This window comes from Macaca fascicularis, chromosome 6 (assembly GCF_037993035.2).
Source record: "Macaca fascicularis isolate 582-1 chromosome 6, T2T-MFA8v1.1".
In the NCBI taxonomy this organism is placed as follows: Eukaryota; Metazoa; Chordata; class Mammalia; order Primates; family Cercopithecidae; genus Macaca; species Macaca fascicularis.
In genome coordinates, this window is record NC_088380.1 from 178,711,899 (window position 1) to 178,726,809 (window position 14,911).

The 14,911-nt window shown below is 38.6% G+C and overlaps 1 protein-coding gene across 14 annotated transcripts in view; it reads right to left on the reverse strand.

Moving 5' to 3' along the window:
* The window catches only part of FBXW11 (F-box and WD repeat domain containing 11), a 140,048-nt gene that overhangs the window by 59,158 nt on the left and 65,979 nt on the right, over positions 1 to 14,911 (reverse strand). The window contains exon 1 of one of the 14 annotated variants that reach the window (XM_065545947.2): positions 2,319 to 2,399. The exons of the other annotated variants lie outside the window; for them this stretch is intronic. The gene's annotated coding sequence lies outside the window, so the exon portion shown is untranslated. Of the gene's footprint in view, positions 1 to 2,318; positions 2,400 to 14,911 lie in introns of those variants that run through there. 14 annotated transcript variants of the gene reach the window in all.

Consider the following 14,911-nt stretch of genomic DNA (forward strand, 5'->3'; position numbering starts at 1 on the left):
AGCAAGAATTCAAAATAGAAGCGAAGAAAAACATGCAGTGCCATTCTGGTCCTCACAAAAAGTGGTAAGAAACAAAGTCTACTTTCAGAGGGGCAGTCATCCTTACCTCCCCCAAAGTATTCAGCTAACTATATAAAAGAATAAAATTTATTTATTATCTGAGTGCTTAAAAAGATCTAAAAGAAGGATACATACGAGTCTGCTAGAGTCTCCCAGAGAAAGCAGACAAGGGCAGAGCGTGCTCATACAAGCTCCTTGTGCTTCACACTTTGAAGATGGCTTTAAAACCAAAGCTTTTTACATTCACTAAAGAAGCCAGAAAAGAAAGTGCTTTAGAAGCAGTAACAGAAAAACAGCCAAAAGATACTTAGTCATGAAGAATGGCACCACTGAGGAAGTCAGTCAGCTGAAGTGTAAAGAAGAGGCCCTTAAGCCAGCCATCCCCAACACAAATCCCAGGCCCTACCAATTACAAACTGTGACTCGGGGTAAGTTACTGGACCACTCTCTTGGGTTCAGGTCCCTCTTTTTATAAAATAGGGATAATACTGCCTATGTTGCAGGAATAAAAATAACCTATGCAAAGCACCTACAACACAACACTGCTCAGAAGGGGGGAAAAAATAATAAAACTGGAAAAATACTTTTATTCTTGCTTCTACTATAAATCATTTAAAAAGAAACATGAAAGCATCTATCAATAATATCAGCCAAAGCCAGAGAAATACAATATCACATCACAATCATTTTCTGTATGTGTAACTTAGCAGATTCATCCAAGATTCAAACATAAAACCTACCTAAGAAACTATAAAGCAATGAAATATAATAGTAGCTACCACTTGACAGATCGTAATATTTTAATGAAAACTGAGAAAATAAAACTAAACCTGCCAAAAGCTTACCTTAAAGATTAAGAGATGATTAATTCAAAACAATATCAATCAAAATCTCAGCAGGCTTGTCCTCCCCCACTGTGTCCCCCATCTCCCTGCCCTAAAATAGAGCTGATTTTAAAATTTATATGGAAATATCAAGGGCCAAGAAGAACCAAGTCAATCTGGAAAAATGAAGCTAGAAAATTTATACTATGAGACATCAAGATCTATTATACAGCTACTGTAACTAAAACAGTGTTATACAGACATAAAGGTGGACAAATTGATTAATGGAACAAAACAGCATTCAAACACAAATCCACACATATAAGTTCACCTGATTAAATACCAAGGTGGCACATTTCAGTGCAGTGGTAAAAGAATGGTCTTTTAAATAAAAGACTCTATCAACTAGATATTCCTAACATATTTTGGGCCCTACCCTCTCACATGCATACAAAGAAACACCCAAAAAATCCATTCTAGATAGCCTGAAGATCTGTGTAAAAGACAAAGCTGTAAAGCTTTTAGAAGAAGCCATAGGACATCTTCATGACCTGGGAATAGGCAAAACTTTTTAAAACAATATACAACTGCTAACCACAAAGAACAATGTAATAAATCAGAGTATATTAAAATAATTTCTGTTCATTAAAAACATTCAGAGATTGAAAATGTTTTAAAATTGATTTATGGTGATGATGCATCACTGGACTACATATGTGGATTAGTTTTGCGACATGCAAAATATACAATACACCTTAATTCTTTCAAAGGAATTAGATGTAAAAGAAAAAAGGCAACCCACAGAGCAAGAAAAGAGTGGCAATACACATAGAATTTTTTTTAACTCACTTCAAGGAAAAATCACAATCACACACATACTAAATTTTAAAATGAGCAAAGGACTTGCACAGGCACATCACAAAAGAAAATATACAAATGAAGTTTTTTTAAAAAGGAAAAATCAACCAAAATACTGCCACCTAAGGATAACCACTGGACCATTTTGGTACACAGACTGAAAACTGCATATATGTAAGTGAAAACTGTTTAAAACATGCTCTTCGGTAACTGGTTTTTCCATGTGTCATGAACATCTTTCCACATTATTGTAGTTCTACATTTTCATTTTTAAGGGCTACAGTTCACTTCATCCCATAATTTCCTTACTCAATACAAGTAGTAACAAACATTACATTTTTTACTATTAAACACAATACTGCAATGAACCTTCATGCCTACTTTGACAATTACCTCTTGGTCAAATTTAGAAATCCATGAGATCCAAAAGGATGTGTATTTCATAATAAGTGGATGACTGAAGAGAATTTCCTTTGCGAATTCCTTGACTAATAATCATTTGTTTTCATCAGAAAAGACTTCACATTACAAGTTACTAAATCTAAGGGTCAACTCTCATTCCTCCTATTTCTTCACCTTTCAGCAAGGTTGAGCACTTCCATCTTCTTGATATACTTCATTCACTTGGCTTCCAGGACAATGATCTAGTTCTCAACCCTTCACTAGAAGAAATGTTAAAGTTCTTCAGACAAAAAGAAAAGAAAACTTGGGTCTGCATACACATTAATTTCTTCTCTTTAAATTTCTAGAAAATATGACTAACTGAAAAGTATAAACTATTGCAGAAAAAATCAGACACAAAGAAAAGACAATTCGTGTTCATGGATTGCAAGACTTAATATTAAGATGTTCGTACCACCCAAAACTATCTACAGATTTAATGCAATCCCTACAAAAATCTCAACGATGTTTTTTGCATAAGTAGCAAAATCAACCATAAAATTCATTAGCAATCTCAAGGGACTCAGAACAGACAAAATAATCCTGATACACAAGAATGAAACTGGACTTCAATCAGCTTTGAAAAGCTGGTTTCAAAACTTACTACAAAGCTATCATAACCAAAACTGTGGAACTAGCATAAAGACATATGTATAGACCAATGGGACAGAATGAAGATTACAATAGGTGCATTTCAAGCATTTGACAATATTCAACATCTATTCATGATTAAAAACTCAGATAACTTCCCCAATATGATAAAGGTCATATAATGAAACATCATACTTAATGTTTAAAGATGGAACCTTTTCCCATTGTCCTGAAGGACAAAGCTAGAACATCCATTCACACTTCAAGTGTGAATTCAAATTTGTGAATTTGAGCCGGGCACAGTGGCTCACACCCAGCACTTTGGGAGGCCAAGGCAGGCGAATCACTTGAGGTCAGGAGTTCAAGACCAGACTGACCAACACAGTCAACCCCCGTCTCTACTAAAAATACGAAAATTAGCTGGGCATAGTGGCATGTGCCTGAAATCCCAGCTACTTGGGAAGCAGAGGCAGGAGAATCGCTTGAACCTGGGAGATGGAGGCTGCAGTGAGCTGAGGTCGTGCCACTGCACTCCAGCCTGGGTGACAGAGCAAGACTCCATCTAAAAAAATAAAAAATAGGCTGGGCACAGTGGCTCACGTCTGTAATCCCAGTACTTTAGGATGCCGAGGCAGGTGGATCATTTGAGATCAGGACTTCAAGACCAGCCTGGCAACATGGTAAAACCCCGTCTCTACTAAAAATATAAAACAATGAGCCAGCGTGGTGGCACACACCTCTAAATCCAGCTACTTGGGAGGCTGAGGCACAAGAATCACTTGAACCCCCAAGGTGGAAGTTACAGTGAGCCGAGATCGCACCACTGCACTCCAGCCTGGGTGACAGAGTGAGACCCTGTCTCAAAAAAAATAATAAATCAATCAGTAATTTTAAAAATTAAAAATTTGTGAATTTGAAATTGAAAACCACAAGTTTCACTATAGTCAATACAACAGGGCAAGAAAAAGAAATAAAAACATAAATAACAAAAAGAATGTAGATGGTATGACTGTCTAACTAGAAAATCCTGCTGAATCTACAAAATAAAAGTGATAGGATATTAGTGAATTCACAGGACACAAAGACTGACAAAAAAATGCAGCTACATAAAGCTCAAGCTCTCAGAATAACTAAAAGGCACAGAACCTAAGTAGAAAATTAAATCCTAGTACATCCTTATGCTCCAGCCACAAATCTTCATGAAGATCAAGGGCAGTTCAGGAAAAAAAGAAGAAACAAGCAGCAGAAGAAAAAAGAAGGAAACAAGCAGCAGATAAAAGATTGACATAAAATCACATTAAGTGTGAAAATACTTAAAAAGTATCCTGCTAGTTCAGAGTTGATTACAGATAGAGGATGTAAGATGTAAAAAGGCAGTCTTCAAAAGATCAGTTTTTAGGAGAAAAGAGTGTACAAACAAAAGGCAAACAGAGGAGAATTTCCTCAACGTGATAAAGAACACCTGCAAAAAACCTACAGCTAACATCATATGTATTGGTGAAAAAGTTGACACCTTCCCACTAAAATCAGGAACAAAGAATGTTCCCTCTCAACACTGTTTTTCAACATCATCCTAGAAGTTCTAGCTAATGCAATAAGACAGGGAAAGGAAATAAAAAATATACAGATTGAGAAGAAAGAAATAAAACTGTTTTGGTTCACAGGTGACATGATTGTCTATGTAGAAAAACTGAAAGAATTAACAAAACAGCCCCTGGAACTCATAAGTGATTATGGCAGATCTGCAGTATACACATGTTTATATACAAAAAGTCAATCACTTTCCTGTATACCAGCAATGAACAAATGAAATGTGAAATTAAAAACATATTACCATCTACATAAACACCTATAGATATAATTAGGTATAAATCTAACAATATACACAAGAATCTGTAAGGAAAACTAGAAGACCTTGATGAAGAAAATCAAAGAACTAAATTAATGAAGACATAATCCATGTTCATGGAAAGGAAGATTCAATATGGTCAAGACATCAGTTCTTCCCAACCGGATCTAGAGATTCAATACAATCTCTATCAAAATCCAGGAAGTTACTTTGTGGATATTGAAATGACTCTAAGGTTTACATGGAAAGGCTAAAAAATAACAATAATAATAATTAAAAATAAATAAATAAAAATAACAAACACAATTGAAGGAGAACAAAGTTCAAGGAATGATACTGCCTGACTTCAAAAGGCACTATAAAACTACAGTATTCACGAAAGTGAAAGTGTGGTACTGTCAACAGAATACAGAGCTAGGTCAATGTGATAGAATTAAGGGCCCAGATAATAGACCCACATAAATACAGTCAACTCATCTTTGACTGTGAAGCAAAGTCATTACAAAGAAGAGTCTCGTCAACAAATGGACATCTATAAGCAAAAAAATGAATCTAGACACCCAGCTTACACATTTCAGAAAAATTAACTGAAAACAGATTACAAGCCTAAATGGAAAATGGAAAACTATAAAAATCCTAAAAGCTAACATAGGAGAAAATCTAGATGATCTTAGGTTTGTTGATGACTTTCTTAGACACATCAAAGGCACAATCCATGAAGAATTATTAAGCTGGACTTCATTAAAATTAAAAATCTCTGAGAGACACTGTCAAGAGAATTGAAAAAATATGCCACAAACTCAGAGAAAATATTTGCAAAAAACATATATGACAAATGACTGTTGTTACCCAAATTATAGAAACAATTTCTCTCTCTCTCTCTCTCTCAGGGTCTCACTCTGTCACCCACACTGCAATGCAGTGATGCAATCACCACTCACTGCAGCCTCAACCTCCCAGGCTCAAGTGATCCTCCCACCTCAGCCTCCCGAATAGCTGGGACCACAGGGGTGCCCCATCATACGCGGCTAATTTTTGTATATTTTGTAGAGATGAGGTCTTGTCACGTTGCCCAGGCTGGTCTCGAACTTCTGGGCTCAAGTAATCCATCTGCCTCAGCCTCCCAAGGTGCTGGGATTATAGGCACGAGCCACCATGCCTAGCCTAGAAACAATTCTTCAAACTTAACAAGAAAAAAGTAAACAACACAGTTTTTAAAATGGGCCAAAAACCTTAACTGTCACTTCACCAGAAAAGATATACAGATGACAAATAAACATGGAATATGGAGCACCTCTTCCTAAGTCAACAGGTAAATACAAATTAAAACAAAATACCACAACACATCTATCAGCATGGCCAAAATCCAAAATGCAAACACCATCAAATGGTGGAGAAGACGTGCAGCTACAGGAACTCTCATTCATTGCTGGTAGAAATATCAAATAGTAAGACCACTTTGTTTTTTTTTAATTTGTACAAATTTATGGGGTACATGTGAAATTCTGTTACATGTATATAACATGTAGGGATAAAGTCAAGGTATTTAGCGTGCCCATCACCAAAGTACAACACATTTTTTACTATAAGTCACCCTACTCTGGTGCAGTCACTTTGGAAGACAATTTGGCAGTTCCTTACAAAACTATATATACTCTTGCCCAACAATCCAATATTCATGTTCTTTTTTACTTGTCCAAATGAAGTGAAAACTAATATCCACAGAAAAAACTGCACATGGCTGTTTATAGCAGCAGTTATACATAACTGCTAAAACTTGGAAGCAACCAAAATGTTCTTCAATAGGTGAATAAATAAACTCTGGTAGGGCCAGGCACAGTGGCTCATGCATGTAATCCTAGCACTTTGGGAGGCCAATGCAGGAGAATCTTTTGAGCCCAGGACTTGAGACCAGGCTGAACAACATAGGGAGACTCTGCCTCTACAGAAAAAAAAAAAAAAAAATTTAGTCAGGCAAGGTGGAATGCACCCGTTGTTCCAGCTACTTGTGAGGCTGAGGTGGGAGGATTGCTTAAGCCCACGAGGTTGAGGCTTCAGTGAGCCACAATCATACCATTGCACTCCAGCCTGGGAAACAAAGCAAGACCTTCTCTCAAAAAAAAAAAAAAAAAAAAAAAGTGTGGTACCATCCAGACAATTGAATGTCATCCAATGAAATGAGGCATCCAGCCATCAAAAAACCTGGTGGCAACTTAAACACCTATTACTAAGTGAAAGACGTCAATCTGAAAAGTCTACACACCGTGTGATCCAACTAGATGACATTCTGGGAAAGGCAAAACTATGGAGACATTAAAACAACTAGTGAATGTCAGGAAAGATGGACAGGAAGCGCACACAGAATTCTTAGGGCAGTTAAACTATTCTGTATGATACTGCAATGATGGATACATGTTATCGTATCTGTCTAAACCCAAAGAATGTAGAACACCAAGAATAAATCCTAATATAAGCCATGAACTTCGGGTGATAATGATGTGTTACTGTAGGCTCATCTATTGCATCAAATGTATCCCTGTGGTATGGGATGCCCACATTACAAGAGGTTGTGTGTGTATGTGGGTAGGAGGGATCCTAGAATCCCAGGAGGAAGTATTCTAGGATCCTGCAAGAAAAGAATTTTTACAAACATCCATAGGATGCAAAGCCTTTCCTCCCACCATCACCTGCTTATCCTGCAAAGGAAGCCATGCAGTAAAGACATAATACTTTGATAAGGGATGCTCTTAAGCTAAGAATCTCGTCAACTTAAACTACCTCAAACTGCCAGCCCTGTCTCAAAAACAATGTGGAGACACATGCAATTTTCATCTATTAAAAAAGAAAAAACTATACAGGGAAAAGTTCATGGAACTCCTACATATGAAAGATGAGGGAGGGAGTAAGGGAAGGAGGGAAAAACAGAAAACTAAACAACAGCCCAAATAAGCCTTTCTTAACTAAGGTTCTGTGAGATCATGAAGCTCTGATGAGAGTAATTTTGCAGACTGTTTTCTTAATTTCTCTAAGGATGGTACATAGATAATACCATTCCTATCATGTATGACAGACATTAATTCATTATATACAATGTATGCCTTATTGTGTAAGGGCATACTGTTTTTGAGAAACCTGGTTGAAAAGAGTTGCTGCAAACTGATTTAAATATGCTCAAACAGGCATTTGATGTTACTTAACAACACTCTGAAACACTCTGAATCAGAAATTGGAAAACCTAAGAACAGAAATGTACCAAAAACCGAAAGAAATGTAGTAAGAATTGACCTAACTCAAAAAATAAAAACAAAATTATAATAAACAAGAATACATTAAAATGCCCCCAAAAAAGATAAAGCAAATGAAAATTTTAAAAATTTGAAAATATAGGCTGGGCACATTGCCTCATGCCTGTAATCCCAGCATTTTGGGAGGCCAAGGCAGGCAGATCACTTGAGGCCAGGGTTCAAGACCAGCCTGGGTAAAATGGTGAAACCCCGTATCCACTAAAAATACAAAAATGAGCCAGGTGTGGTGGTGCACATCTGAAGTTCCAGCTACTTGGCAGGTTGAGGCACAAGAATTGCTCCAACCCAGGAGGCAGAGGTTGCAGTGAGCCAAGACAGTGCCACCGCACTCCAGCCTGGGTGACAGAGTGAGACCCTGTCTCAAAATAAAAAAAATTAAAAAACAAAAATTGAAAATTATTAGGAAACACTGAAGTAAAGCAAGAAAACAACCCAAAAGAATAAAAATGTGATGAAGAAAGAAGCAGTATGGGAGTGAGAAAGTAGTTAACATGGAAAACAAAGGAGATTCAACCTATATATAACACGAGTTTCTAAAGAAGAAAATAAAATAACAAAAATAACCTTTAAAACTATAATCCAAGTGGTTCCTAGGGTTGGATGGGCAAGGGATATAGGGAATGACAGCCTAAGGGTAGAGTGTTTTTTGTGTTTGTTTTTTGTCTTGTTTTTGAGACAGAGTCTCACTCTGTCACCCAGGCTGGAGTGCAGTGGCACCATCTCGGCTCACTGCAAACTCTGCCTCCTGGGTTCACACCATTCTCCCACCTCAGACTCCCGAGTAGCTGGGACTACAGGAGCCCGCCACCACGCCTGGCTAATTTTGCTTTTGTATTTTTAGTAGAGACGGGGTTTCACCGTGTTAGCCAGGATGGTCTCGATCTCCTGACCTCGTGATGCGCCCACCTCGGCCTCCCAAAGTGCTGGGATTACAAGCATGAGCCACCGCGCCCAGCCGGTAGCGTGTTTCTTTTAAGGGTGATACAAACGTTCTAAACTGACTGTGGCACAGGTTATACAACTCTGTGACTATACTAAGTCACTGAATTGTACACTTTAAATGTGTAAATTTATAATATTTATGTCTCAATAAAGCTGTTATTTAAAAAGAAAAAGAAAAACTGTAATTCAAAACGCTTTCCAGAGAAAAAAGGAAACCCGAACTACATGTTGAAAGGGTCTCCAGGTAATAGGGGAAACTGGCCCACAGCAATAAACTCCAAGAGATATCCTAGGACAATTATTAGACTTCAAAAATAAAGAAAAAATGTTTTCAATCCCCACCCTCCCAAAAAAATTTTTTTAATATAAGAAGTAACCTTTAAAGAGAAACAGCATTAATTCGATTTGGCATCAAACTTCTCAAAACAACATACCAAGAGAGGCATCAGTGGAGCAGCATCTTCCAAAATTTTAGAAAATAAAGGGTAAAGAAAAGGTTTCCTTGAGTAATCCAGAGATGATGCAAAAATTGGTCAAAAAAGTTAATGGTAAACATTTAAGACAATTATGGCTCTAAGAATAAACAAGTCTGAGCCAGGTGCGGTGGCTCATGCCTGTAATCTCAGCACTTTGGGTGGCCAAGGCGGGCTGATCACCTGAAGTCAGGAGTTCGAGACCAGCCTGACCAATATGGTGAAACCCCGTCTTTACTAAAAACACAAAAATTGGCCAGCCATGGTGGCGGGCGCCTGTAGTCCCAGCTACTCAGGAGGCTGAGATAGTAGAATTGCTTGAACCTGGGAGGCGGAGGTTGCAGTGAGCCAAGATTGTGCCACTGCACTCTAGCCTGGGCAGCAGAGCTAGACTCCATCTCAAAAAAAAAAGAAGAAGAAGAAGAATAAAACAAGTCTGAAGATAACAGAAGAATCATATGTCATATTCAGACAAAGAAATAACACAACTCTAAAACTGCAGTCCAGGTGCAGTAGCTCATGCCTGTAATCCCAACACTTTGGGAGGGCAAGATGGGAGGATCCCATGAGCCAAGGAGTTCAAGACCAGCTGGGCAACACGGCAAGACCCCATCTCTAAAAAAATTTTAAAATTAGCCAGACATCGTAGCCCACATCTGTAGTCCCAGTGACTTGGTAGGCTGAGGCAGGCCCCGATCACTTGAGCCCAGGAGTTTGAGGCTACACTGAACTGTGATCATGCTACTGCACTCCAGCCTAGGCTACTGCACTCCAGCCTAGGCAACACAGTGAGAGCCTGTCTCAAAAACAAAACAACAACAACAAAATAAACAGGAAATAGAGGCATTACAAAAATTATAATTAAAAGTAACAAAAATACAAACCTTTCTATAAAAGGAAATTTCAAAAATAAAAGAGCAAAGAAAGTACATCATGAAAAGAAACAAACTAAAAGAAATGCAGAGAGACATGGATATAAATATACTATACACACTACTCTCACTACAAGACAGCTCAAGAAAACGAAAAATAAAAATTCATAAGCATCAATCAGCCAGGCAGGTCTTACAGGGTATGACAACCTGTTTATACAGACTAAACACGCTTTTCTAACACATGGAAAAAATTTCTGAAAGCTTATCATATATTAGATCACAAAGAAATAAGTTCAATAAAAAAGAAAAATTAGAAAATAAGAACCTCTGATCAAAAGATAATAAAACTAAAAGTAATTCCCAGAAAAAGAAGAAAAATTCCTTCAATCAATGTTATGGGACAATTTATAGAGCTTCTGGCCTATTTGTTCTTTAAAGGTGTGGTAGTATTCTCCGTGAATCCACGCTGACCTGATACATTTTTCTGAATTAATTCTTTGATAGATTTCTCTATTCTTTTCTTAATAACTGTTGTTGGATAAGAGAACTCAACATTCTAAAAATGATAGTTCTCCCTAATTTATAAGTTTAACATATCCCCAATAATCCCACAAGAAAATTCTTTAGGAGCTAGACAAACTGATACTCAAGTTCATATATAAAAGCAAACTTACATGAGTATTCGTAAAAAATACAAAAAAAGAAAAGTGGGGAATCAGTCCTACTGGACATCAAAATACACTATAAATAAGCCTCTCTACTGAAAAGCAAGGTATTTTTATAGTACATAAATACACAATTACTCCAGAGCAGGGTCGGCAAGCTTTTTCTGTAAAAGGTCAGATGTAAATATTTTGAGCTTTGCAGGACTCACTGATTTTGTCACAACTACTCAACTCTTCTGTTACAGGATGAAAGCAGCCACAGATATGTAATTCAATGAGTGTCGCTGTGCTTCAATAAAACTTTATTTATAAAAACGCAGTGGGGGCCGGACGCGGTGGCTCACGCCTGTAATCTCAGCATTTTGGGAGGCTGAGGTGGGTGGATCATTTGAGGTCAGGAGTTTGAGATCAGCCTGATCAACATGGTGAAACCCCACCTCTACTAAAAACACAAAAATTGGCCAGGCATGGTGGCGGGTGCCTGTAGTCCCAGCTACTTGGCAGGCTGAGGCAGAAGAATCTCTTGAACCTGGGAGGCAGAGGCTGCAGTGAGCCGAGACTGTGCCACTGCACTCCAGCCTGGGCGACAGAGCAAGACTCTGTCTCAAAAAATAAAAACAAAAAAAAACATGGCTAGGTTTGACCTGCAGGCAACAGTTTGCCAAATTCTGGCTTCATGGAATAGAAAGTCCAGAAATAGGACTCAAGTATATATGAAAACTTAGCACATAATAAAAGTGGCACCTCAAATCACTGGGAAACGTTAGTGCTAGGACAACTGGCTAGCAATTTGGAAAAAGATGAAACTGGATCCGTACTTCAAAGAATGTACATCAATAGACTGCAAATAGATAAGAAATTTAAAGAGTAAAACTGTGAAGTACTTGAAGAAAACATGGGTTGCTGGGGGAGGTGGCTCACGCCTGTAATCCTAGCACTTTGGGAGGCTGAGGTGGGTGGATCACCTGAGGTCAGGAGTTAGAGACCAGCCCAACATGGTGAAACTCTGTCTCTACTAAAAATACAAAAATTAGCCAGGTGTGGTGGCATGCACCTATAATCCCAGATACTCAGGAGGCTGAAGCAGGAGAATCACTCGAACCCAAGGTCGGAGGTTGCAATGAGCCGATATCATGCCACTTCACTACAGCCTGGGTGAAAGAGCAAAACTCTGTCAAAAAAAAAAAAAAAAAAAAAAACAAAGAAAGAAAGAAAAGAAAAAGAGAAGAGAAGAGAAAAGAAAAGAAAAGGTGGATGAATTCCTTTAAAACTTACGTATAGGGAAAGGGTGTTAACTATGACTCAAAATCCAAAAACAAAGGAACTCAGGAACAGTGGGTGGCTCACGCCTATAAACCCAACATTTTGGGAGGCTGAGGCAGGAGGATTGCTTGGGCCCAGGAGTATGAAACCAGCCTGGGCAGCACAGTGAGACCCCATCTCTACAAAATTTTTTTTTTAATTAGCTGGGTGTGGTGGCACACGCCTGTAGTCCCAGCTACTCAGGGGGCTGAGGTAAGAGGATCACTTGAGCCTGCGAGGTTGAAGTTGCAGTGAACCATGATTGTGCCACTGTACTCCAACCTAGGTGACAGAATGAGACCTTGTCTCAAAAAAAAAAAAAAAGGAAAATTTAAACTAGATAAAAATTTTAAACTTTTGCACAGCATTTTTATTAACTACCATAAAGTAAACCTTTAACGACAAACTGGAAAAAAATATTTGTAGCCTATGTCACAAATAAAAGACCTAATATCCCTAATAATTTGTTTAAATTGAGGGAAGAAAAAAAACACCAAAACCCCAAAAAGAAAATGAAGAAAAGTCATAAACAAACTTTGTTTTGTTTTGAGACAGGGTCTCACTCTGTCACTGAGCCTGAAGTGCAGTGGCATGATCATAGCTCACTTACAGCCTTGTTCTCTCACACTCAAGTCATCCTCCCACCTTGGCCTCCCATGTAGCTGGGACCAAAGGAACATGCATGCCACCATGCCCAGGTAATTTATTTTTATATTTTGTAGAGACAGGGTCTCCCTGTGTTGCCCAGGCTGGTCTTGAATTCCTGGGCTCAGGCAATCCCCCCGCTTCAGCCTCCCAAATAACTGGGGTTACAGGCGTGAGCCACTGTACCTGGCCATAAACAGGCTTTTCAAAAAACATAACATGACCCTTAAATAGGAAAAGATGTTCAGACTTACTCATAAAGAGATGCAAATTAAAGCTACACGTTTCTCACCTAACATGTTGGCAAGTACGTGGAAGTGATAACACATTCAGTCAATGAAGCAGTGAGGAAATAGGTGCTCTTGTGTATTTCTGGTGGGAAGGCTAATGTGCTACAACCCTTTTTTGGAAGAGAATTTGTTAATATTTAACAAAACTAATTGTGCATTTACTCCACTTACAGGAATTCTCCCTGAAGATACACTAAATCAGTAACAATAGGAAAATACATATACACAAGGTTATTCAGTCACTGTTTGTAATTTCAAAAAAAATGGAAACAACCTACATGCTCATACAAAAGAGACTGGCTGAATAAACTATGGCATACGAACACAACAGAGTACTGTGTAGCCATAAGAAAGAATAAGGAAGGCCCCTGCTGACGGATATAGAATAACTTTCAGTATACACCTTTAGATGAAAAGGCAAAGTGCAAAAGAATATGTACCGTATATTACCTTTTGTGTAAAAAATAAGCAAAGATAAGCCGGGCGCAGTGGCTCACACCTGTAATCCCAGCACTTTGGGAGGCCAAGGCAGGTGGACCACGAGGTTAGGAGTTTGAGACCAGCCTGGCCAACATAGTGAAACCCCATCTCTACTAAAAATACAAAAAAATTAGCAGGGGCGTGGTGGCGGGAGCCTGCAGTACCAGCTATTTCAGAGGCTGAGGCAGGAGAATCACTTGAACCCAGGAGGCGGAGGTTGCAGTGAGCCGAGACCACGCCACTGCACTCCAGTATGGGAGACAGCGAGACTCTGTCTCAAAAACAAACAAAAACAAAAAAATTCAGAAAGAGAGATGGAATATATCAGCAGAAACAAATGAATAACATAATCATACTTAATGTAAGGGGGTAAAATCCCACCCAAGTGACTCTTGAACTCAGTAATTGGACTACACAGTCATGAACATGATTTTTAAGAACTCCAAAGAAATCACCAGGTGTGGTGGCTCACACCTGTAATCCCAGCACTTTGGGAGGCCAAGGCAGGCAGGTCACTTGAGCCTCAGAGTTCAAGACCAGCCTGGGCAACATGCCAAGACCCCATCTCTAAGGAAAATGACAAAAATTAGCAGGGCATGGTGGCATGAGCCTGTAGTCCCAGCTACTCAGGAGGCTGAGTAGGGAGGATCACTTGATCCCAGGAGTGCAGGCTGCAGTGAGCTGAGATCGTGCCACTGCACTCCAACCTGGGCTACAGAGCAAGACCCTGTCTCAAAAAAAAAAAAAAAAGAAAACTGTAAAGAATCTTTAGTATGGCTAGTGTTAGTACATGTATTTTTCAGTGATGTTTGCAAGGCGTGTCATCCCTCAGGGTCATCCTTGGGGTTGAGTGTCATCCTCGGGAATCAGTTTCAGGATACATACCCTCTTCCCGCTATGGATATCAAAATCGACTGGTGATCAAATTCCTTATATAAAGTGACATAGTATTTGCATGTAACCTAAGCACATCCTCTCATATACTTTAAATCTCTAGACTACTTATAATTCTAAAACAAAGTAAAGGCTATGTAAATAGTTGTTCTACTGTATTTGTATTTGTATTATTTTTTACTGTTATATTGTTATTTTTATTGGTTTTTCTCCCAAATATTTTCAAATCTAGGTTGATTGAATCTGTGGAATGCGGAGGGCCCACTGTAATTCTAAAACTACTTGATATGCATTCTGGGATTGAGCAAGTGAGTAAATATATTGGGGAAAACAGGAGTCAGGTTTCTCACTGTTAGAGAAGAGAGTACTAAATATGAAAAGGGTTTCCTTCTGGAAGGCTAGAATGAGACCTGTGAG